This window comes from Gopherus evgoodei, unplaced genomic scaffold (genome assembly GCF_007399415.2).
Source record: "Gopherus evgoodei ecotype Sinaloan lineage unplaced genomic scaffold, rGopEvg1_v1.p scaffold_37_arrow_ctg1, whole genome shotgun sequence".
Taxonomy (NCBI): Eukaryota; Metazoa; Chordata; order Testudines; family Testudinidae; genus Gopherus; species Gopherus evgoodei.
In genome coordinates, this window is record NW_022060049.1 from 792,028 (window position 1) to 816,455 (window position 24,428).

Consider the following 24,428-nt stretch of genomic DNA (forward strand, 5'->3'; position numbering starts at 1 on the left):
TTTAGTTTAAATTAATGTAATCTTGCATTGCGAGTTCTTGATGGAACTGAGGACTGCCTTTCTGGCTGCCTGGCAGGGGCGGCTCCAGGCCCCAGCACGTCAAGCACGTGCTTGGGGTGGCATGCCGCGGGGGGCGCTCTGCTGGTCACTGGGAGGGCGGCAGGCAGGCCGCCTTTGGCGGCTTGCCTGCGGAGGGTCTGCTGGTCCCGCGGCTTCAGTGGAGCTATGGGACCAGCAGACCCTCCGCAGGCACGCCTGTGAGAGGTCCACCAGAGCCGCGGGACCGGCGACCGGCAGAGCACCCCCCGCGGCATGCTGCTGTGCTTGAGGTGGCGAAATGTCTAGAGCCTCCCCTACTGCCTGGACACCATCAATGCTGAGCAACAGGTTCCCTGGTGCTCCTGGTTGAATTACTTGATTTATTGACCTGACAAAAGGCATGAGCTTTCATCTGACTTACCTAAAGAGCAGACTTTACCTAGGCAGAAGTAGGGTTGCTTTGGCTCACAGGATGACTCTCTCTCTCTCTCTCTCTCTCTCTCATGTGAATGGCTTGAGTAAATCCATAAACTGCCAAAGCATTTGTACTGGTGCATAGAAGTCCAAAACTCTCGGCCTGTTGCCTGCACAGAGCAAATGTTAGGTCCTGATTACTTTGTAGTTGTATTCATAATAGCAGTTCTCTGCCCTCATAGGAATGCTTTCTCCAGACGTGTGGAATGCATTCAACTCTGCGGAGGGGAGTTAGCTCAGTGGTACAGTCAGTCTCATTTTCTACTCCTACCTTTATTCCTTAAAATTCCCACAGCTCCCTCTTTTCCAAGGGGCCAGGCAGGCTGCATTCCTTTCCTTACATTATTTTAATTGCTTTCAAGTACCAAGCTATTGCAGTTTGTGTGTGTGAAGGTTTCAAAGGCTTTAACTCTGAACAATCATTGCCGATCATTACAGAATCAGATACTTCAAGTATGCGTAACGGTCCGACACTTTCTGTAGTTGCTTTCTTCCCTCAGAGCTTTTACAAAACTAACAAGCTGGTATACACACAGGGACCAATGCAGCCATCCCTGGAGTAGAGCAGAGCAGCTATTGTACATCATACACAAGTTCAAGAGAGAAAATGAAGATGACTACGTTTACTGTGTCAGAATGAATCTCAAAATGTAACTGTTAATAATCTTCATCATAGTGACTCTCCTGATCAATCATCAGTGAACTGAAAGAAAGCATATAGTTAGTGCTGGTAAAGTTTGCATGTGAATTAGGCAAATACAAATGTCATTAATACAGAGTGGGTAAGCTTGGGTACAAACAGTATACATTTAAATATATCTACATGCATTGTCCTACATCTAGGAACAAAAACTAGGTCATTCTTATGGGATGGGGAACTGTATACTGGAAAGCAGTGACTCTGAAACAGACCTAGAGGTTGTGGTGGAAAGCAACTAACCATGATAGAATTCAAGATCCTATGGAAAGGAGGACAGCAAAACAAGGACATTAGACTTCAGCAAGGCAGATTTCAACTGACTCAAGAGAAACAGTAGACAAGGTCCCAGGGAAAGACTAATTAGGAAGAAAAGGAGTTGAAGGGGACTGGCCGTTCTTAAAAGATATAATACTAGAGACTCAAGATCGAGTTATTCTCCGCAGAGAAAAGATAAGAGCCACTGGAGATCTATGTGGCTGCACAAGGAACTTTTAATCTATCTAAAACCTAAAAGGGATACATATAGGAAATGGAAGAAGGGGCATTGTTAGAAGACTTTCCCTCAACCCTCCCAGTTCCCTGGTTCTTGTCACGCAGACAGCAAGCAGCAGAAGACTGCAGTGCAGACAATGTGATGTTTATTGGGGTTGGTTTCCAAGCAAGCATATTCTAAAGCCCTTCTCACCAGTCGGGCTTATCTCTATACAATAAGAGTCTATTCCCCAGTGTCCCCTTCCCACCTCTGATGCTGCAGAGCATTTACCCTATGTCCCTCTTCCCAGCTCTGACGTTGCAGAGCATTGCCTGTTCCCCGTCCCCCTGCCCACTTAGCAAATGTGATTCCAATTTCCCTTCCTCTCACTTCCTGTTTGCTCCCAGTTTATATAGTAATATTCTCAGCTATACCTTAACCATTTTACTGAAATTTAACTAACCAATCCTAATATATTGTAACATAATTGTCCAACGAATTATATCCCACTACCCTAATTATTTTACACCTAGCAATTACACCTGCGTAGGAGCTGGAGGGGGGACATGCTGCTGCTTCTGGGAGTTGTTCAAGGTAAGCACTGCCTGGAACCTGCACCCCTGAGCCTCCCCCCATGCCCCAACCCCCTGGCCCAGTCCTGATCCTCTTTCCTCCATCCAAACTCCTAGATCCCAGCTCAGAGCCCTCTCCTACACCCCAAACCCCTCCTGAGCCGGAGCCCTCAGCCCCCTGGTGCCTCAACCCCCTGCCCTAGCCCTGATCCCCCTCCAAACCCTGGGACCCAGCCCAGAGCACCTGCCTACATCCCAAACTCCCCATCCCAAGCCCCAGCCTACACCCTCAGCTGGAGCCCTCACATAACACCCTCACACCCCAACCACCCTGCCCCCTCCTGGAGCCCCCTTCTGCACCCTGAACTAATTTCTGGCCCCACCCTGGAGCCTCCACCGCCACCCACACCCCAACCCCAATTTTGTGAGCATTCATGGCCCGTCATACAATTTCTACACCCAGATATGGGCCTTGGGCCAAAAAGTTTGCCTACCCCTGGAATAGTGCAAGCATGTAGGATCAAAATCAGGAAAGCTAAGGCAAAGAATGAGTTACAGCTGGTAAGAAATGTTAGAGATAACATGAAGGGGTTCTTCAAATATAACAGACAAAAACGAAAGATCAAGGATGCTGTGAGTCTGCTGCTTCATGGAGAAGGTGATCTGGTAACTGAAGATGATAGGAAGGCAGAACTGTTCAATACCTACTTTGCTTCAGTCTGCTCACAAAATATAACATTACTAAATGACTAGTGAAGTTACCATAGACAATAAAGGGGAAGATATAGAAAATCAGAGTTGGAAGGGACCTCAAAGGTCATCTAGTCCAACCCCCTGCTCAAAGCAGGACCAATCCCCAGACAGATTTTTTCACCAGATCCCTAAATGGCCCCCTCAAGGATTGAGCTCACAATCCTGGTTTTAGCAGGCTAATGCCCAACCCACTGAGCACTCCACTCCTGGGCTGTTCATGCACAGCCTCTGGCATGTAAACTGCTCCCAGCTACTTACAATGGAATAACACTAGCAAATATCTCCAGTCCCAGATGCAACCCTAGCAACCACCGACTTGCAGTGTCTAGTTATGCCTAAGCTTATATGAGTTTGTCAATTTAACAAAGAAATTGATGTTATCCCAAGTGGCGTCTGACGTGCTTCAAACCAAACACCCTGCTTTATTTATTAACTTTAGATTTATTTATTAACTATAGATTTTAAGTGATTTTAAGTCAAAGAATAACAAGTCCGATTTGGTCAAATGAAATAAAAGCAAAGCACATTCTAAGCTGCTCTTAACACTTTGTGTCCTTACCAACTTAAATGCTTCTCACCACAGGCTGGCTGGTTGTCCTTCAACCAGGCTCTCCCCTTTGTTCAGTGCTTTTGTCGCTTAGTGTGGGGTCTGTAGTTGTAGGTGGAAGAGAGAGGAAGAACAGGCAAATGTGTGTCTCATGTCCTTTCTTCCCTCTTGGCTTTGCCCCCCCCCCCCTCAGAGTCAGGTGAGCATGACCTCATCACAGTCCCAAACAGACCAAGGGAAGGGGGGTGATTCACTCGAGAGTCCAACAGATCCTTTGTTGTTGCCTAGGCCAGTGTCCTTTGTTCCTGTGAGGCTGGGCTGGATTTGTCCTATACTGCTCTGGAGAGTTTTTGCCTGGGCTTGCTTTAAGCCATGAGGATACATTTTCAGCCTCATAACTATACATTAAATTACAGCCTATAACAAACATTACTAGAACAACAATTACTAGAACAACAATGCTCAGTACATCATGAGCCTTCCAAAGACATCTGACATGACAAACTTTACATTAGATACGCAATCATAAGGATGAACAAGGAGGTGTAGGGTGTTCCCATGAGGTACAGAATGTCAGAGGTCTCACGTTGGGGTTCCACAGTGATCTGGTGTTGTTCAACATCTTTATTAATCATCTGGCTGGAGGAATAGAGAGCATACTGATCAAGTTTGCAGATGACACAAAGCTGGGGGTAGGGCATGCCAATACTTTGGAGGAGAAAGCTAAAATTCAGCGGGATCTTGATAAATTGAAGAATGGGACTATAGAGAGCAAAATGAAATGCCACAAAAACAAATGTAAAGTGCTACACTTAAGGAAGAAAAACCAAACTGACAAATACAGAATGAGGAAAACTGGTTTGGCAGCCGCACTGCTGAGAAGGATCTGGGAGTTGTAGTGGCTCAGAACCGCAACATGAGTCAGCAATGCGCTGCTGTTGCAACAAAAGCAAATGCAGTTTTTGGTTGCATTAACGGAGATATAGCATGCAATTCACGGGAGGTGATAGTACTGCTCTACTTGGCGCTGGGGTTAGGCCTCAGCTGGAGTACTGTGTCCAATTTTGCAGAGGGCACACTTAAGTACCCACCTGCCCAGGGCATGGACACACAACCAGGGGCATGGTAACATGCAGGAATGTAACTTAGCAGAAACACAGCATTTGCATTTCACATGCCATGTTTTATTTGGGCCTGAGCAGAGCCTGGTAGAATCCATTCCTCTCTCCTGCACTACTATGGCATGGGCATTGCAAGGAGCATGCAACTGCTTAGTGTAGCTTATTGTATGTAAGCACTCCAGGGCACACATGGCTCTAGCAAGCCTGCTGGGAGAGCATTGGGGAACGATTTCAAGCTGTGGATCACTAGACTGACTGTGGCTCCCTTTCCTCAACCAAGGAGAAGAACGGCCTAAAGCCCCATTCCCTGATCAGGAAGTAGTAGGGGTTAGATTCAAGTTTCTGGGGCTAGTGCTAACCCTCCCCTCCCCCCTCAGAGGGGGCATGCAGGGATTAGCATTCGTCTACACACACACAATTTTTGAAGCAGTTTGACTCAGATGAGTTTTGAGGATTTACTTATTGTGGTAAAATCCACTGGGCAGACATTTAAAATGTTTTACAACTGATTTATCTCAATTCAGCTATTGGTGGTGGTACCATAGTGCCCAGAGCCCCAGGACCGTGCTGTGCTAGGTGTTGTACAAACACAGAAAAAGACATTCCCAGCCTCCAGAGTTTGCAATCTATGTGCAAGACAAGAGACAATAGATTGAGACAGACAACTGGATATAAATAAAGGTTGGCATGACCAGCAGTGGTCTCAACACACCAGCAGCGTAACCGCTGTCAAGCTTTTTGTTGTCATCACCGCAAAGGAGAGGTTGAAGGAGGGATTTGAAGGAGGACACTGAGGTGGCCTTGGGGGGGATTATGGGGACCACCTCTCAGGAGTGAGGGGCAGCAGGGGAGAAAGCATGAAGGCACTTGTTTGACAGTGTAACAACTGGGTGATGGAGGCTGCATCATGAGCTGATCAGATGCATGAGCATTGACACCTTGCTAGCGAATGAGAGATGTTAGCAAGGGCGGGGATTGACGGCACAGGGCCTGTAATGTAAAGAGTAGACAAACAGCTTATGTTTGATATAATAACGAAAGGGGAGCTGATGGAGGGATGCAGGGGGCGGGTGACATGGTCAAAGTGACAGGCTGGAAAAATCATCTTTATGGCATTGAGAATGGAATATGAGCAAGGAAAGCCTGCATTTGTCAAGGCCAGAGAGAGGGGTGTTGCAGTAATCAAGATGAAAGATGCTAGGTGCTTGCATGGGTTTTAGGGGTGAGGATGGATAGGAAAGGCCAAAGCTTTGATATGTTCTGCAGAAAGATTGTGCAAGACTTAGGCCTAGTCTACACTACAGAGTAAGGTCAATGTACGATGCTTTATGTCGCCCTAACTCTATAAGCATCTACACTATAATGTTTCTCCTGCCAATGTAGGTCACCCACTACACTGACCTAACAACTCAACCTCCATGTGAGGCCTAGTGCTTAAGTCAAAGTAGTTGGGTCGATGCAGAGTCGACATTGTGATGACTATTCCAGCTGTCAATCTTGGCAACCAACAGATGGAGCCCTGCAACCCAGGGCAGACAGCCAGAGCCCCTCCTCCTTGGGAGCCCCAGGCAGTGCAGCGCTGGCTGTCAACCCTCTGTGGTGGGGCTCCAAGCTGTCAGTGCCCCACAATTAGGGTTACCAACTTTCTGATTGCAGAAAATTGAACACCCTCTTCCCCATCCCTTCTCTGAGGCCCTGCCCCCTGCTCACGCCATCCTCCTTCCCTCCATCACTCACTCTCCCCCACCCTTCCTCACTCGCTCATTTTCACTGGGCAGGGGGTTGGGGGCCAGGAGGGGGTGCAAGGCTAGGAGCTGAGGGGTTTGGAGTGAGGGAGGGGGCTCCAGGCTGAGGCAGGGCATTAGGGTGCAGATGGGAGTGCAGGCTCTGGAAGGGAGTTTGAGTGCAGGAGGGGGCTCAGGGCTAGAGCCTGGAGTTGAGGTGTGGGGATGCAAACAGCTGGTATGTCCCTGTGGCTCCCAGGTGGAGATGTGGCCAGGCAGCTCTGCACGCTGCCCCCACCCACAGGCATCACCTCTGCAGCTCCCAGTGGATACAGTTCCTGGCCAATGGGAGCTATGGAGCTGTTGCTCAGGGTGGGGGCAGCATGCAGAGCCTCCCTGTCCGCCTGTGCACCTGGGGCCTGCAGGAACATACCCGACACTTCAGGAAGCCATGTGGAGCCAGGCAGGGTAACTGCCAGCCCCACTTCATCACCGACCCATCAGTGGTGGTTGACCACTGGTGGGGAGATGGGGGAGTTCAGGGAAATTCCTGAGGGGGCAAATTACCCCCATCACATGGGGTTTTAAGTAAAAAATCAACTCTCACAGGACATGATAAAACACAAAGAGTTGACAACACTTTATGCTAATTTCCTTATTAAATTAGTCTTTGGGCCTCAATTCTGAAAATACTTAAAGCAAGGAGTAGCGTTGCTCATGTGAGTAATCCAATTGAGTTAGCTGGAACTAATCCCACAATTATTCTCTTACAGAAGTGTTTCTAGGCTCAAACCCATACAGTGAAACGCACCTCTGTGCAGAAGAGGCAGCACAAGGCTGAGGCCTCAGTTCTCTCCCTCTATGCACTTCACCACTGGGCTCAAGCAGGACTTAAGTGGTACCTAGATCTGGTGCTAGCCCCTCTGCATAGGGGAAGAACTTCACCCTTTATATTCCTGGGTCCCAGTCAGCCCTGCTCTCTGAGGCCTTTGGGGCTGCAATATGTGGTTTGGGCACAAGTCCTTGGACAGCTAGTAAAATCCAGTGGCAGGTCCTTGGGGTGGTAACTGGTCACATCAGGAAGGTGAGGGTCTACTGGCCCAGTTATTATTAGTGTCAGTTGACCTAGGAATATGGCTGTAGTTTTTTTGCCCATGCACTTGCAGGTCATAACAGGTCCCATTTTATACACTGTTATATAACAGCTTTCATAGAATATCAGGGTTGGAAGGGACCTCAGGAGGTCATCTAGTCTAACCCCCTGCTCAGAGCAGGACCTAGCCCCAGACAGATTTTTGCACTAGATTCCTAAATAGCCCCCTCAAGGATTGAACTCACAACTCTGGGTTTAGCAGGCCAATGCTCAAACCACTGAGCTATCCCTCCCCCCTGTTGAGGAAAGATTGTTTCGCCATGACTGCTGGAGCAGACATTCAGGACAAAGGGCACATCAGAGCTGGGACTGTTCCCTTGAGTGGCATTTAATATCTCTGAGTCAGCTCTGGACTGGGCAGCTCTGTAATGTCATTGACACATATTTGATAATTATCCTATGAAGATCTGCTCCACATCTATGCAATCTATGCATTATGGTCCCACACAATAAACTGTGTGTATATAAGCACAAGAGTTAGGGTTGCTAAAGTGAAAACAATGGAGTCACCTGTTTCATCACCACTAGTAACCCCTAGAATTAAAAAAAAAAATCATGAGTCAAAATCCTGAGACTGGCTTCAGATTAATGAGCTCTTTCAAAAAATAATAAATGTGGGGTATTTTGTCATCTCAGTTTTGAGCCTTTAGAGTGCACGTGGGTCACGTTTTCAGGCTACTCTCTGCAGTCATAATAGCTTAGAAAATTACTTTAAAAATAAAAGCAGAGATTCTCATTAAATCAACTGATTCCAGGAGGTAGGGTTTGAAGAAAAATACCAAATAGCACAAAACTCATGATGAAATTGTGAGAGTTAGCAACACTGTAAAACTAAAGAAAGAGAAAATCATAAATCATAGACTGTGCACATAAACAGAAACTTGTTATTCTTATTAACTTTAAATAAGGCAGATTTCAGCCCAGTACAACAGTATCCTTCGTTCTGATCCATGACTTGTGTTTTTTCTTTTAAATGTATAATTTTTCTTATTCTGATTTCAGGATCTAATTATTTTATGATAAAAGATACAGCTAATAAATGTCAAATGATACAATATTCTTTATTAGACCTTGTGCTAACAGATAAAAGAGGAAATTATCACAGAACTAAAAATTAATGGTACCTTAGGTACAAGTGATCATAATTTGACCATATTTATAATGTGCTGTGATGCTATCTCACAGGTTGCCAGCAGGTTAATTCACTTGCATGCTAATAGAAATTAAAGGAATGTTAAAAGATCATGGTGTGTTCAAACAAATTCACTTGTAAAATGTAACTGTATTGTTAAGATGGACTATATGCTGTTGTTTATTTGCTATTATGCATACCCTGCAATAAGTAACCGTACATCAAAAGGTGTGTTAGTACAAGGATAAGAATTTACTTAGGCCTGGCCTACACTACAGCATTAGGTCTATTTAAAAATTAATGCATCCACACAACCAGCTCCATTCGGTTGACCTAAAGGGCTCTTAAAATCAACTTCTGTACTCCTCCCCGGTGAGGGGAGTAGCACTAAAAATAATAATAATCTGGTTTAAAGAGGAAATGAAGGCAGCTATAAAAAATAAAATATAACAAATGGAAGAAAGGGGAAGGTGACTAATGAATATAAGTCAGAAGCTAGGAACTGTGGAAAATGGATAAGGGAAGCAAGGGCCACAGAAATCTATGGCCAGCAGAGTTAAGAAAAACAAGGAAAATATTGTTTTTAAATATATTACGAACAAAAGAATCCTGACATTGGTATTGGTCTATCATTAGATGGAAAAGGTAGAATTATCAATAAAATAATACAGAAGAGGCAGAGATGTTCACTCAATGTTTCTGTTCTAGATTAAGGAAAAAAAAGAACAGATGATGTCATCATCTCAGTCTTTCCATTCCACTAATGTCTCTGGAGGATGTTAAACAGAAGCTACAAAAGTCAGCCATTTTTAAATGGGGAGGGGGAGTCCAGATAACTTGCATTCAAGAGGTTTAAAAGAGCTGGCTGAGGAGCTCACTGGGGAAGTTGATTTTTAATAAGTTTTGGAGCACTGGGGAAGTTCCGGAAGAATGGAGGAAACCTTATGTTGTGCCAATTTTTAGAAAGGGTAAATGGGATGAACTGGGTAATTATAGGCCTGTCAGCCTGACATCTCTGGCCTGTGTTATTCGGGTAAGACTAGATGATCACAATGGTTCCTTCTGGCCTTGGAATCGATGAAATTATCTCAACAGGACATATTCATATTTATCAGAGGCAACATTGTTTGTAAGGCATATGTAACAGCTGCTGCTTGAGAATAATATTGTATAATTAGTTTAGCACAAAAAGTTAAACTATTGGTTTATGGTAAAGTGATGTATGTATAAGGACTTGCACTGAAGCAAGTCAGATTGGAGTTACTAACAGATATAGAAATACAAACCTTTTTTGAAGGGTTTTAAGATTAGTGATGAAAAAATAGTGTTTGTTTGGCATAAGGAGTGAGGCCCTGCTTTATTCAAGGTTACATTGCAGCTTGATGGCTCAGTTACCCTGAAAGGAAGCCTGGGCAGGAATATGCCTCATAGCCACAGTTCCCCATCTTCTCCCAAAAGAGAAGGAGCTGAGGAAGAAGTAAAACAACTTTGCTCCTTTTGGTCCAGCATAATCTGTGCACCCAACTAGCTATTCCAGGTGGAGAGGGAGGTAGCAACAGCTCCTCCCACTTCCATTCCTCTCCTCATCCCCTCACAGTGGTCATATTGTAATCCGTGGTGTTGCCCCAGACATACCAGATCCTCCCCAGATCCTCTGCCCTGCAGATCCCTGAGCAGACAACAGGATAGTTCACATAAGAATCTCAGGACACTACCCCTGTGACAGGTTTCCCCCCAGGGAACTGGGATATCACTGGGCCTCCCTGAACCACCAGCCCAGGCTCCCTTTTACACTGTACTGTTGTGACAAGGTGCAAAACCCTCTCTAGCCTGCACTTTCACCCGCATACATGCAGGTAGGGACACACCCAACTCTGGTTACATGCAGGCAGGCTTTTTAACCAGCCCCTGCATGGGAAGGCTTCAGCTAGGGAACCTCCCAGTTCCTAAGGCACACCTCCTCTCTGGAGTATACACCCCAAATTATACTGTCTTGCGCTGCACAGGGAACTGTACAGCATAAGCTCAAATTCACCCCCTCCCTCAATGTGGAGAGGAATATGCAACAGCTTTCTCCCCGAGTTATGATTCCTACACACTGGTTTTAGATAAAGCACAAATTTATTAACTACAAAAGACAGATTTTAAGTGTTTATAAGGGATAGCAAACAGATCAAAGCAGATTACCTAGCAAACAAACAAAAAAACACAAACACAAACTGAGCTTAATATACTACATAGATTGGATATGAATAGCAGATCCTCACTCTAAGAGATGATACAAGCAGGCTGCAGATTTTTAAGGGGCAAACTGCACTTGTTTACAGCTTGGAATCCCCAAGTGTTCCATTCACAGGCTAAAAATCCCTTTAGCCTGGGTCCAGCACTTCCCCCAGTTCAGTCTTTGTTCCTCAGGTGTTTCCAGGAATCTTCTTGGGTGGGGAGTCAGTGAAGAACCAAGATGATGTCACTCCCCTGCCTTATATAGCTTTTGCATATGGTAGAAATCCTTTGTTTCAAAGCCTGGCTCCCACACCAGTCACTGGAAAAATACTGACATCCCAAGATGGAGTCCACCTGGTCACATGTCCCTGTAGAGTCAAAGCAGTCATTCCCCACTGGTTGTTTGGAGCATTCACAGGAAGGCTCCGCATGTGGGAGATAAGCTTCTCTTAAGGCCTATTGTTTCTTCCTAATGGCTCCTTAACCTGAATGAGCCCTTCCCAGCCAGCCATCTAGACTGACAGCATTTTGCATAGTGGGCGTTGCCCAAGAATAGCGACATGTGAAATAGATAGTCAATATTCATAACTTCAGATACAAAAATGATACGTGCATACAAATAGGATAATCATATTCAGCAAACCATAACCTTTCCAATGACACCTCACATGCCTTATCTTGCATAAAATACATCATGATATAAATATATTATACTAACATCACTATCAAGAATATGGGGTGCAGTGTCACAACCCTCACTACCAAGCAGGAGCCAGCCTTGCATAAGCACAGCCTCCACCTGGGGAGTCACAGGAGATTCCAGTTCAACCTCCTTTGCATTCCTACTCCTTATCGCCTGATGAGGTGGTGGTCTGGGGCGTCCCCAGCTCTTCAGGAGTTCCTAAAGAGGGCTGCTTCCTCTCTGAAAATCTAGGTCGAGGTAGTGCATGAGAATTCCCATAGGCTAGTGGATATACTGGGGTCAACATGCCCTTCTCACGTGGCTCTACCCATAAATGAAGCCCTATTAAAGCCCATAAGATTATTGTGGCAAATACCATAATCTTTGCTGTAAGGAACTGCCTCAGACTTCTGGAACACATGACCTCCTGCACATGTCATCTGGGATGCCAGACTTCATTTCAGAAAGTTGTAGGGCTGGTTAAAGTAAGTGTACTCCCTGGCTCATCACCCATTGGACATGCTCATTCCAATGTCTGGACAGGTTATATCCCCAAATGCCAAATTCTCTCTTCCTGGGATTTGATTTGAGGGCTTCACCCTTTGAATTGCTGGCTACCTGATCTTTACTTCATCTATACATGAAAGTAGCATTTTTGTACTACTGCTGTGAGAAGAGTGGGGAAAAATACAAGTATTGGTATCCTTCTTACACAGTCTTTTCTAAAGAGCAAAGTTTACTAACATCCTCAGCCAAAGTTTCTGACTAAAGCAATGTCTAAATTCCACCTCAATCAAATGATCAGTTTACCAACTTTCTTTCCTAAGGCCTTATTCTCATAAAGGTGGAGAAAGCTCCTTACCTTGGATGTCAGAAAAATATTAGCTTTTTACTTGGATAGAACCAGATTGTGTAGATTGTCCATCTGAATTGTTCATAGCAGTTGCAGACAGGATGAAGGGCCTTCCAGTTTCTACTCAGAAGGTCCATTCATGGATTTTCTTCTGTATACATATGTGCTATGATATTACCAACATTATCCTGCCAAGAAGGGTGATAGCACACTCAACAAGATCTCAAGCAACTTTGGCAGCTTTTCTAGCCCAAGTGCCTATACAGTTGAGTCGCATCATACGCGCATTTAACTTAACGCTAATTCAACTATACACGCTTGGAAAAACAAGAAAAACCACAAGATACCTGTAAATTGTGCGGGCGATTCCACCCAATGAGCGTATGCCCCGGAGTGAGTGTGAGATGGGAGATGTGAATCTGCTGTTCGCTCAGTCGGTCTCAGTTCCCACGTGACTCTCATAGTGAGAGCATCTTGCCGGGTTGAGTGTGATTCTTGTGTTTAAAGATACATATTTTTCATACAACATGGTCCCTAAACGCAAGCCAACTACTTCATCTGGTGCTCAACCGAAGAAACAATATCTGTTCCAACACTGGAGGAAAAACTGGCTGTGTTGGACTTATTGAGAGATGGTATGTCGGTCTCCAACGTGAGACGTAAATATGGCCGCAATGAATCTAACATCTGTGCCATCAAGATTCGAGAGAGAGAAATTCGTCAAGCCGTGGCATCAAGTGCTCCAATAACTCCTAAGGTGACGAGCCAGGTGCGTGGTAAGACTTTAGTGAAGACTAAAAAGGCATTAAACTTATGGGTGGAAGACATGAATCGTAAACATGTGCCTATCGATGGCAACACGTTGTGAGAACAGGCTCTTACCCTCTTTGTGCTGTTAAAACCTTCTGCCAAAGAGGGATGAGAAGGAATTCAAAGCCAGCCAAGGTTGGCTTAACAGTTTTAGGAACTGCTTCAACTTCAAAAATGTGCAGACTACTGGTGAAGCTGCATCTGCCAATGAAGAGGCAGCAAAAGCCTACCCCGAACAATTGAAGAAAATCATAGAAGAACAAGTTTTTAATGCTGACAAGACTGGGCTCTTCTGGAAAAAAAAAAAAAAAAGTCCAACCGTACTTACATTTTGAAATCAGAAAGACAAATCCCTGGCTTCAAAGCAGCTAAAGCCCATGTGACTGTGTTGTTTTGTGGCAACCCGGCTGGGCATTTAATAAAGCCGGGATTGCTGTATAGGGTTGTAAAAATCCCCGTGCCTTAAAAGGCAAGAAGAAAAATCTCCTGCCTGTGTTCTGGCAATCAAATAAAAAGGCTTGGGTGACGGCAGCATTATTTCTGGATTGGTTCCATAAGTGTTTCATTCCGGAGGTCAAGCGGTACCTCGAAGAGAAAGGACTTGACTTCAAAGTGTTGCTGATTGTACACAATGCTCTTGGCCACCCTGCGGCACTCTGGTTTGCACATAACGATGTTGAAGTCGTCTTTCTCCCCCCAATACCACCTCCATCCTCTCGACCGAGGTGTGAGTTTCAAGGCCACATATATGAGGCTTATGTTCTCATGGATACATAGCACTATCGATGCTGATCCCAATCTTAATGTGATGGAATGTTGGAAGTCCTTCAACATTGCCGATTGCATCACTTATATTAAACAGGCAATAGATGCAATCAAGCCTGAAACAGTTAATGCATGTTGGTGAAACCTATGGAAAGAATGTGTGAATGATTTTAAGGGTTTCCCAACTATTGACAAAGAAGTGAAACACATTGTTCAGGTGGTCAGGCAAGTGGGCTGTGATGGCTCTGTCAACATCCTTGAGGAAGAAACTGAAGAACTGATTGAGAGCCACAGAGAAACACTGACTAACGAAGAATTAGAAGATGACGGCGACAAACAGAAAGGGCCAGCAAGTTGGAATTTTCATAAATTTGCTGAAGTGTTCCAAGCAGCGCAACATTTGAATGATTTAATTTCTGAATACGATCCCTCCATGGAATGAAGCCTCAAAATCACACGTAGTATTATGGATGATTTGAGACTGAATCAAGAAATGTTTGAGCAGCTCAAGAGACAAGAGTGACAGTTGCCGATCACCATGTTTTTCAAGGAAAAACAGCCAGCAGCGGATGAGCCTACACAATCAACTTCTCGAGCTGAACCAGAGCCAACCACTTTGTCTACGACTCGCTCTCCATCACCCAAGCTCTCCATCGCCTCCATTTCCTGGATCGACATCAAGCCCTGATTACCCCCTGTAATTAAAAATATAGTACTGTAAAATTATATTTTGCATATTCTCTATTATATACTGTACATTACCATATACATTATACATATTACTGTACAGGGTTGTATACACAACCCTGTACAGTATACTGTACTTTATGTCAAGTATCAGAGGGGTAGCTGTGTTAGTCTGGATCTGTAAAAGCAGCAAAGAGTCCTGTGGCACCTTATAGACTAACAGACGTATTGGAGCATGAGCTTTCGTGGGTGAATACCCACTTTGTTGCATCCAACGAAGTGGGTGTTCACCCACGAAAGCTCATGCTCCAATACGTCTGTTAGTCTATAAGGTGCCACAGGACTCTTTGCTGCTTGTACTTTGTGTGTGATTTAAGGGATTTTCAAGGGTAATTTTGACTATATGCGGTTTTTGCCTTATGTGCTGACTTTAGAACCTAACTCCTGCATAAGATGCGACTCCACTGTAACAGACTGCAACTTTGTCATTGGTACACATCTTCATGATTCATTATATCTCAGCACTCCAGAAACAATGCCAAGTTCAGATGAGTAGTCCTTCAGGTAGACTCAAACCCATCTTTGGATTGAACTATTTGGGTCAACCTGAAGTGGAATGGACAGTGCAATCACTTGAACAGTTCCTAGCCTGTTCTGTAACTGTTGTACATGTGCAGCATATCTCAAAGAACATCCCAGGACCTACCATCTTTTACCTTTATATTGGAGTCTGTCCAGTAGGAAGGAGGGGAGGGATAGCTCAGTGGTTTGAGCATTGGCCTGCTAAACCCCAGGTTGAGAGTTCAAGCCTTGAGGGGGCCAGTTAGAGAACTTGGGTTAAAAACAAGCAAATAAACAACTATCTGGGGATTTGTCCTGCTTTGAGCAGGGGTTGGACTAGATGATCTCCTGAGGTCCCTTCCAACCCTGATATTTAAAGATTCTATGCTATGATAAAGGAACTGAATGGGGTTGGAGGTGGCTCCACCCTTTATGCACAGCTGCAGATGGTGCATGCATGTGTGTCACCACAATGGGTGCTACTAAAGGAAAAATCTCTGACTCTGGTGCACACAAACCTGAAGTAGAACGGACATGTGCAATGTCTCAAGGAACAACAGTTACAGAACAGGTTATTGACTGCCCAAGAACTAGGTTAATGAACAGCTAAGTATGAGCAGCACTGCCTCACACCCAAGGCCTATGGATTCCCTCTGGAACACCACCTGCACTTCTCTCTGCCCTGTAGCACTGTCACACTGTCATGTCTGATACCAGACTGCTAGAAATTCCCATGGCAACAACAGACCATAGTGTTCCTCTGCCTGCAGAATCCACATAACTCACCACAGAAACAGGGCTGCATGATCCTTCTGATTACAGAGGCACCTCCATCCTATCACACTGGAAGCTGTAGCAACCCACTGTAAGTAATTCCTGATCCAGTCCACAGAGCTGCCCCTAAGACAGTGCAAGGCAGTGGGCATGCAAGGAGCTGAACGAAAGAATATAATTATATGGGACACACCACAGCACATATGGTAAATGTCTTCTCAGAACAGTCAACTGCCATTATCTGCACCTGAGTTAACTCCTCTGGAATTAGCTCAGCTCAAGTAAATACAGTCACACTATGAAACAATACTTGAGCTGCACAGAGGAGCTGTGCTAGCAGCTGACAAACTGTGCTAACTTGAACGGTACAGCCCACATCCCTGACTGGGCAGCTAACTGGAGTTAAAAATAGCACCACCCTTAAGATGTTTTGTATAAGGATGGGACTTGAGTTGGGGGATATTGTATTGATATTGATCCTGAAGGTCTAAAGAGTTAAGGTGACTATAAACTCTTTTACTGTCCAACATCACAAGGTAATAAATAGATTTGGGGGTGGGGAAGTTCTACAAAGACCTTCGTTTACTCAGCAAACACCCAAAAGCATTCATTCATTCTAAAACTGAAAGCATATTGATCAAACACAAGAAAGAACAAGAAATTAAAACAAGCATTTATATTGAAACTGAATCAAATCCTTTAACGTCTCTCTCAGTTGGGAGGCAAAATAGAGACTTATTTTCAGAACAACCTTTCATTGATTAAAAGAGTTAATTTTACTTTCAGTCCTGCCTTGTAAAGGGTATTTACTTCTCCTGTTTCTAAGATAGACAGACAGGCTCAAGGTGCAGGAGAGAGAGGGAGAAAGGTTGGGGAATGCAGATTTTACAGATATCTTCAGAATATTGGTCAATCATGAATGGATGCTTTGGCTGGCAGGTCAAGCTTAGCACTTTCTGCTTGATCCCTGTTCATGCTCTGCTTGGGGACATCATGTATTTGGATTTTTGCTCCTTAGACAAGGCACAGTTGTGGTCATCTCATCTCACTACATTAATACAAAAAGCTGAGAGAATGAGAGAGGAGATAGGACAAAAGAGGGAGGAAAGAAAGCAACACAACAAGGGAAGGGAAAATAATACAGGATCTTACATGACTTTGCAGGGCTGGTAGACAGTCTCACTGGTGGGCTGATGAGGTGATGCTGTGATTGTGTGGTGACTGTCAGCACTCACAGGTGAAAATAAAGTTCCTTCAACAAGAGCAAGGCCAGCCGGCCACCTCCCTCTGCCCCTTAGCCTGGTCTGCTCTGTCTGACTTAAGCTTGAGGAAGCTGAGCTGAATCAAGATGAGTTTCAATGCTAGCAGACTGGTGGATGAGCTGAGGGAAGAAAACTATTTTCTCCCCAAAGTCTCATTTTAGGAACCCCGAAAAGGAGTAAAAGTAGGTGGCATAGTTTATCCTCATTAATGTGTCCATCATTTAAATGCATTTCTGTAAGGCCAAACTTGGCATAGGTACCTTTGTTTCTGTATTTTCTTGTTTACTAAGTATAATCTGGCATAGTCCTTGAATTATATCAGTAAGCCCTGGTTGTTTGGACTACTACAGTTTCTCTATTGGGTTTTTTTTGCACCTGTTATAATATTAGTCATTGTAAACAACTTGACCTATTGTTCATGGGTATTGTAACTTTTATGAACTTCCACATACCATGAGCTCAACTGTAAAAAGTAAGTTTGTAGGTCCAATAATCACAACAGGCAATATTTGAATTTAGCTTGAATTAACTCTGCAGTGAAGATGAGCCCTTAGACATTCCTCAAGTCTGCTCAATACAGGGCAGTCCTGGCTGAACGATACTTACAGTGGCTTTTGCAAGCTCCAGGAGCAGAGTTAAGGTTGGGTGAAGGCTGCTATGGACCGTACCCCTTTATTTTCTGGTTTTCAGAGATTTAAATCTAGTTGCACTCAACATTCTAGATGGATACAAGGCACTGCCAACCAACCATAACTCCTTGTTAACGAAAGTTTTTTGGTAGTGAATGGAGAGCAGATCTCTGCTCCCATTTCTGCCCCATATTTCCTCTATAACCTTTTCCAAGTCACTTATATCCCCTGTCCTTTGGTTGCCCCACCCGGAAAACAGGCCCCCACACACTCCTCTCGACCAAAGGGTGTTTGGATGGCAAACACAGCAGGAGAAGTCATTGTGCCAGATCCTAGAGCCCCCTTTCACATTGAAATATACACTGTGTGGTTCACAGGCCAATGGTAGAAACACCCCCAGCACCAAGAGTGCTTCTCCATCAGCTTTGTTGCATCTAGTTTTCAAACAGCAATTCCTGAGACACTGGATTATTCCTGCCTTTGAAAATTGTCTCTGGTTTGAGCCAACTACCAATATCACTGTCAGGGTGTCATGGCTTGGTCATGGGCAGTCAAAGTCTGCAGCCAGGAGACAGGAGTCAAGAGCCAACTGGGTCAGGATTTCAGGAGGTCAGCAGCAGGAGACAAACTGGAGATCAGAACCACAAGTTGGGAACCAGAGTCAGGCCAGGTCAAGCTACTAGGGGGTCAGAGATAGGAAACAAGCTGGAGGCCAAAAACCTCAAGTCAGATGCCAGGAGTCAAGCCAGGATATCAAGCAGAATGGGTGGGAAGCATAGGTGCACAGTACAGAGCAGGGCGAAGCCCAGTTGTTCAGATAGCTTCCTGTTCCTGCTGCTGGCTTAAGAAGGGCCAGTCAGCCATTCAGCTACTCTAAGGCCTTGGCTACACTGGCGCGTTACAGTGCTGCAACTTTCTCGCTCAGGGGTGTGAAAAAACACACCCCTGAGCGCAGCAAGTTACAGCGCTGCAAAGCGCCAGTGTAAACAGTGCCCCAGTGCTGGGAGCACGAGCCCCAGTGCTGCAAGCTAATCCCCATGCGGAGGTGGAGTACTTGCAGCGCTGGAAGAGCTCTCTCCCAGCGCTGCCACTGTGACCACACTCGCACTTCAAAGCACTGCCGCAGGAGCGCTCCCGCGGCAGCGCTTTGGAGTTTCGAGTGTAGCCAAGCCCTGAGGGTCCGCCAGTCAGACCTCAAAGATGGAACCTCACACGGGGGCTAGGCTTCATGGGTCCCAGGTAAGCCATTGTCAGCAGGCTGCTCCTATGGACTTGAGTTTGAGACGGTGAGTCATGACCCATGGAGTGTTTCCACAATTTTCATCCTTATCTCCAGAACCCCTTCGTTTGTCAACAAGATGGAGCCCTAAAGTAAGGGGGAAGTCCCTTGTCCTCTCCTTCTTGGTTTGGGAGACCTCCACCCCCCAAAGCTTGCCTGTTACAAAAGTACTCTCTCTCTCTCTCTCTATGTAGATAGGGAGTTCAGGTACCAGTAGATGGGGTGTAGGCTCTGTGCTGTGCTAGGGTGACCAGATGACCCCAAAATCAGGACTCTCTATAAATCAGGACTTTTTCTTATATAGGCTCCTATTACCCCCCACCTCCGTCCAGATTTTTCATAGTTGCTGTCTAGTCACCCTAGGTGGCATGGACTTCAGGTGGTTCCCAGGAAGCGGCATCATGTCTCTCTGGCTCCTAGGTGCAGGGGCAGCCAGGGGGCTCCGCAGGCACCACCCCTGCCAATGGGAGCTGCAGAGCTGGTTCTCGGGTAGCACCTGCACCACTGGCAGGGGCAGGACGCAGAGACCCCCTAGCCACCCCTGCACCTATGAACCAGAGGGACATGCCAGGTGTTTCTGGGAGCCCCCTGCTGTGGCCAACCGAACTTTTAGCAGCGGTGCTGACCAGAGCTGCCAGGGTCCCTTTTTGACCGTGCATTCCGGTTGAAAACCAGATCTTGGGCATCCTATCTCTGGTTGGCTCAGCTCTGAGGGTGCGTAGGGTATGGCCTGCCAGATGGGTTGCCAATAATGAAAACTTCCTACACAGCCTCAGAAACAGATACTAAGCATGTCAGGTAATTACCTAACTTTGTTCTGGGAATTTCTGGGTGCATGTAGCTGAGGTGCCTGCTCTCTGGACATGTGCAAATGGAAAACATTTTTAGGCCCTGTCGAACTAGGAAGGACTCAGACTGGGGATCTTATGGAGAAAGTCTCGCCCTTTGGGCATCCAGTCCTCTGTTGAGTGTTAATTTAAGATTGGGAGTACATGTGGCACCTTAGAGACTAACAAATTTATTTGAGCATAAGCTTATGTGGGCTACAGCCCACTTCATCAGATGCATAGAACTATAGAAGTGGGCTGCAGCCCACAAAAGCTTATGCTCAAATAAAGTTGTTAGTCTCTAAGGTGCCACACGTACTCCTGTTCTTTTTGCGGATACAGACTAACACGGCTGCTACTCTGAAAACTTAATTTAAGATTGGGGTCCAATAGTTATAAAGAAAATATAGTAATCAAAAGCCTATTACAAGAATGATAATGCAGGAAAGTCAACCACTGAGAAATCTGAAAATGCCAGAATTGAAGGTACCCAGGGAGCTCTAGGGGTGAATTTCCCCATTGCCTGCAGCTCCTTTTGCAGTTCAACCCTCGCAGTTCAACCCTTCCTCTGCCTCCTTCTTGGGATCCGTGAGCCACAGTTAATGCTATAGTAGAGATTTCGCACTTCTCTTCCTGCCCCCACCACACATGGCCAGCAGACAGCCAATAGCTAACGCCATAGCTTTGGATAGCTATAAGAGGCCACATATTAAAGGTCTCCTGCTCAGACTGGCAAACACATATCAGTCTCTCCATTTCTTCCTCCTGACCACAGGCACAGAACTTGAGCCAAACAAGACTGACTTTCCCAGTGGCACCACTATATTTGCACTTGAAGATCAAGGGCACAGCTGATCCTCTGAAAGATCATGGATCATTTTAGGGAGACAGACCAAACACCTGGAATCCTTCAAATCAGTTATTGGAGCCAAGATGTTAGGGACCAGATTGCAGCCAGCATGAGAGGGGATGTATAATGGGGAGGAGGAAAGGGAGTTCATGTTGTGCCCTCAACATAGATCTCAACCACACCTACATGCCTGCTCTAGGCAGCAGATGAGGCAATGACCATCTCCACATTGGCCAGCAGAGGGCATGCTGTGCCTGGGCATGAGAAACAGGAGTGGGTAGGGTTGCCAACCCTCCAGGATTGTCATGGAGTCTCAAGGAATTAAAGATTAATATTTAAGTTTTTGTCATGTGATGAAGCCTTCAGAAATACATCCAACCAAAACTGGCAATGCCAGGAGTGGGTGCTCTCCCCCTTTGCGTCTGGGCAGCATGGTCTGCCTGAGTCACAGTGACTGCTGGGGCTCCTGATGGGGAAGTGAGGTGCCATCCCATGCTCAGCCTACAGTAGACCTGAAAGGTGGAAACATAGCAGTGCGGCCCTGGCAGCCCAAGAAGCTAGCTTCCTCAAGTACAATTCTGTCTGAAATTGTAGGTACATCCTCAGGACACCTAGCCCCTATTGCCACCAGGGCTATACTGCTCAGTCAGCGCTAGTGCAAATATGTCTCTCTGAGCTGGAAAGTACGCTTTCCAGCTCTGAGAAGTTACACTTTCCATACCCTAGGAGGTGTGAGTAAGCACTGGCTGCAGCAATCTGGGCAGTGTTGTATACAAATCAATGAAGGGGAATTACATGATACACCCAGTGCCAGATGAGACGGATATTTCTGCTAAAATGATCAGCAGTAAAACAGTTAATATGGATATTTGCATTACCAGACTTCAGAGTCAGCAGACACTGGCGCAGACCCGGAACTGGAAGGACTAACAATTCTCCAGAGCAAATGATTCAGCCAGCAGTTTTCGGGAGAGGTTCTTCATCCCATGCAGTGGATGATGCGCTATTCACAGGACAGATCTCCCCTCATCTCTTCGTGCAGCATACACCGCGCTGCAGGGACATGCCCCCTACCTGCACAACGCCCATCAACTAGCAGAAACCGCCTCCCCATGCAGTGCCCACCCACCTGCAGAGAGTCGCCTTTCCCCTCCTTGTAGTGACCAGCGGGCTATAGAGGCTGCAGTCACCGCCTGCTGCAGAGCTGCCCCTCCCCCCCGCACACCCCCTGCTCCGCACAGCTGCCCCTCCCCCCGCACACCTCCACCACTGCAGAGCTCTCTCCCCCGCCCCCCCGCAACGTGGCTGCCGTGCAATCCCCAAGTGGCTGCAGACCCAAGAGCGTCTGTCTTCCCCCGCGCAATACCCCGCTCGGCCGCGGCGCTCGCGCTCCCGCTCCCTCCCCAGGGCCGGGCCGGGCCGGGCCGGGCCCCCTGTAGCGGCTGCCCGGCAGCACAGCGACCGGACCTCTCTGCACTCCCGGCTCCCCCTCAGGCCTGGCGCTCGAGGGGCGGGCTTAGGAAATGGCGGGGGCGAGGCTTAGGGAGTGGAGCGGACGCACGTAGCCTGCGCGGGATGCGTCGGTTGCGTGCTCTGTTGCGCCGCGACGCAGAGCGCTGCGCGGTGAAGTCAGTGCGGAGCCGCTATCGGTCCTTCTCGCTGCCCCTCGGAGGCCCCGGCCCCAGCGCGACGCGGAAGAGACGCCTCCCCCCCTCCGGGCCCCACGGCACCCGGTCCGGCGGGAGGGTGGAGAGCGCGCGGCCTGTCCCTCAGGTGAGAGCCGAGTCCGCGCGCGAGGGAAGCGGCTCCCTTGACTGGGGGGCGCGGTCGAGCGGAGGTGAGGGTGTCGGTATTCACCATCCTTGGTTACGTTGTCCTGCTAGCGTAACCCGCATTGTGTAATGCGGCCGCTGCGTCAGGGAGGCTACGCAGTCTTCGCTGGGACGTCTGTCCCAGGCTGAGGCCTGCTGCTCAAACGTTGTATTCCGCCCCGCTTTTCTCTTAGAGGGGAGTACTACGTTGTGTGCGTAGCAGGAGAGGCCCTGCAGGCCGCTGTTGTGCCGTTCACGTAGCCCGCGTTCTGCAGCCAGCGGTCTGCGTAGGTGGGGTATGAGAACGGGTAAGGGGATCGGCTTTTTCTGCTGTTTACGCATTTGGCGGTTGGGTAACCTGCAGAATGCTACGTGATTTACGTAGAGGGCGTCTCTGGCTCTGTTGCGCCGATTGCGGTGGAAAGCGAACGCCGGGCATAGGGTGCAGAGTTTGCGTGGGAGAGAGATTTGGCCCCATCTGTGGGCTACGTGATTTGCGCAGATAGTGCTTTCCCCCGCGCGCGGACTGCGGTTTACGAACGTTGGGTGCGATTCTTCGCTGAGGATGGCTGTTCCCTGGAGAGGTAGGTGAATAGAGCTTTAGCGCTATTTGCGTAGCCACCTGAGTAGCCTGATGTATTTTTTTTAGCAGGCGCGCCGTTTGCGTAGGAGCGTTTGTCCCCTGGTGAGTGGGGAAAAGCTCTTCGGTCCGCGGTCTGCCTAGGGGTGCCTGTGTGCGAGGGGCCGTTGGGCCCCGCTGGGCGGCGGGTAGCTCAGTAAGCGGATTGCGCAGCGTACGAGAGCAGGGGCCCTGGGGCGGGGCGGCGGAGCTGATGGTACTTCCTGCCGCCGCCATTTTGTCATCGAGCCGGAGGAGGAAGCGGTGGCTCCGGAGTGGAGGCAGCGGCCCGGCCCGGCCCCGCGGCTTGCGGTGAGTGAGGCGGTCACGCACCCCACCCTCGCGGGCTCTACACGCCCCGGCTCCTTCGTGGGTCACGCCAGCCCGGGCCAGCCGCGTCTCTCCGCGCCGTTAGGCCGGGCTGCGGCCGCCACCCCCGCGGGGTGGATGCGGATAGATCGAGCCCGGCTCCTCATGGCGTTCAGGCCCGGCCGCCCCCGAACTGCCAGGGTGGCTGGGCCCAGCGCCCACACGTGCGAGTCCTGGTGCTTGGGCGGGCGGGTCGGTCTCTGCGGAGGGCCGGGTGGGGACGGGTCACTGGGAAGGGAGCGGCGGCGCTGGTGCAGTAGGAGGCGGCTCGGCGTTAAACCCTGTTCACTGTAACCCAGCGATACAGCTCGTAGCGGCCTGCTGGCACTTTAATGTCCGGCAAACAGCCGCTGGCGAGCGGTCCTCTTTGAGATTGCATAGTAAGTGCGGCACCAGCAAGGTCCCGCAAACCGCACTGAGGCGCTGATTCCGGTTTCAACGGGCCTGATTGGAAGGAAGACTTTGAACAGTGTGTGCTTTTGATGAACCTTGACTTTTTTTTTTGTTTGTTTTGAATTCTGGTGCACTTCAGAGTATAAACTGATGCCACTTACTATACTGGCTGTTCAGATTTAGTCATTTTGCAGTATAGAAAAACAAACGATGTCTCACGGTTTGAAAGACTCAAATAAGTTGTAGTACCTATACAGTGATAAGAACGAGGAATATTTGTGGCATCTTAGAGACTAACATGTACTTGGGCATAAGCTTTTGTGGGCTAAAACTCACTTCATCAGATG

The 24,428-nt window shown here is 47.4% G+C and overlaps 1 protein-coding gene across 10 annotated transcripts in view; it reads left to right on the plus strand.

Moving 5' to 3' along the window:
• Window positions 1–22,504: 22,504 nt before the first annotated feature.
• BRD4 (bromodomain containing 4) overlaps window positions 22,505–24,428 on the plus strand; it is a 212,417-nt gene continuing 210,493 nt past the window's right edge. For 9 of the 10 annotated variants that reach the window (XM_030545377.1, XM_030545381.1, XM_030545380.1 and 6 more), the window contains exon 1: window positions 22,505–22,662. The gene's annotated coding sequence lies outside the window, so the exon portion shown is untranslated. Of the gene's footprint in view, window positions 22,663–23,559; window positions 23,632–24,428 lie in introns of those variants that run through there. The other variant, XM_030545375.1, reaches the window with a different exon arrangement.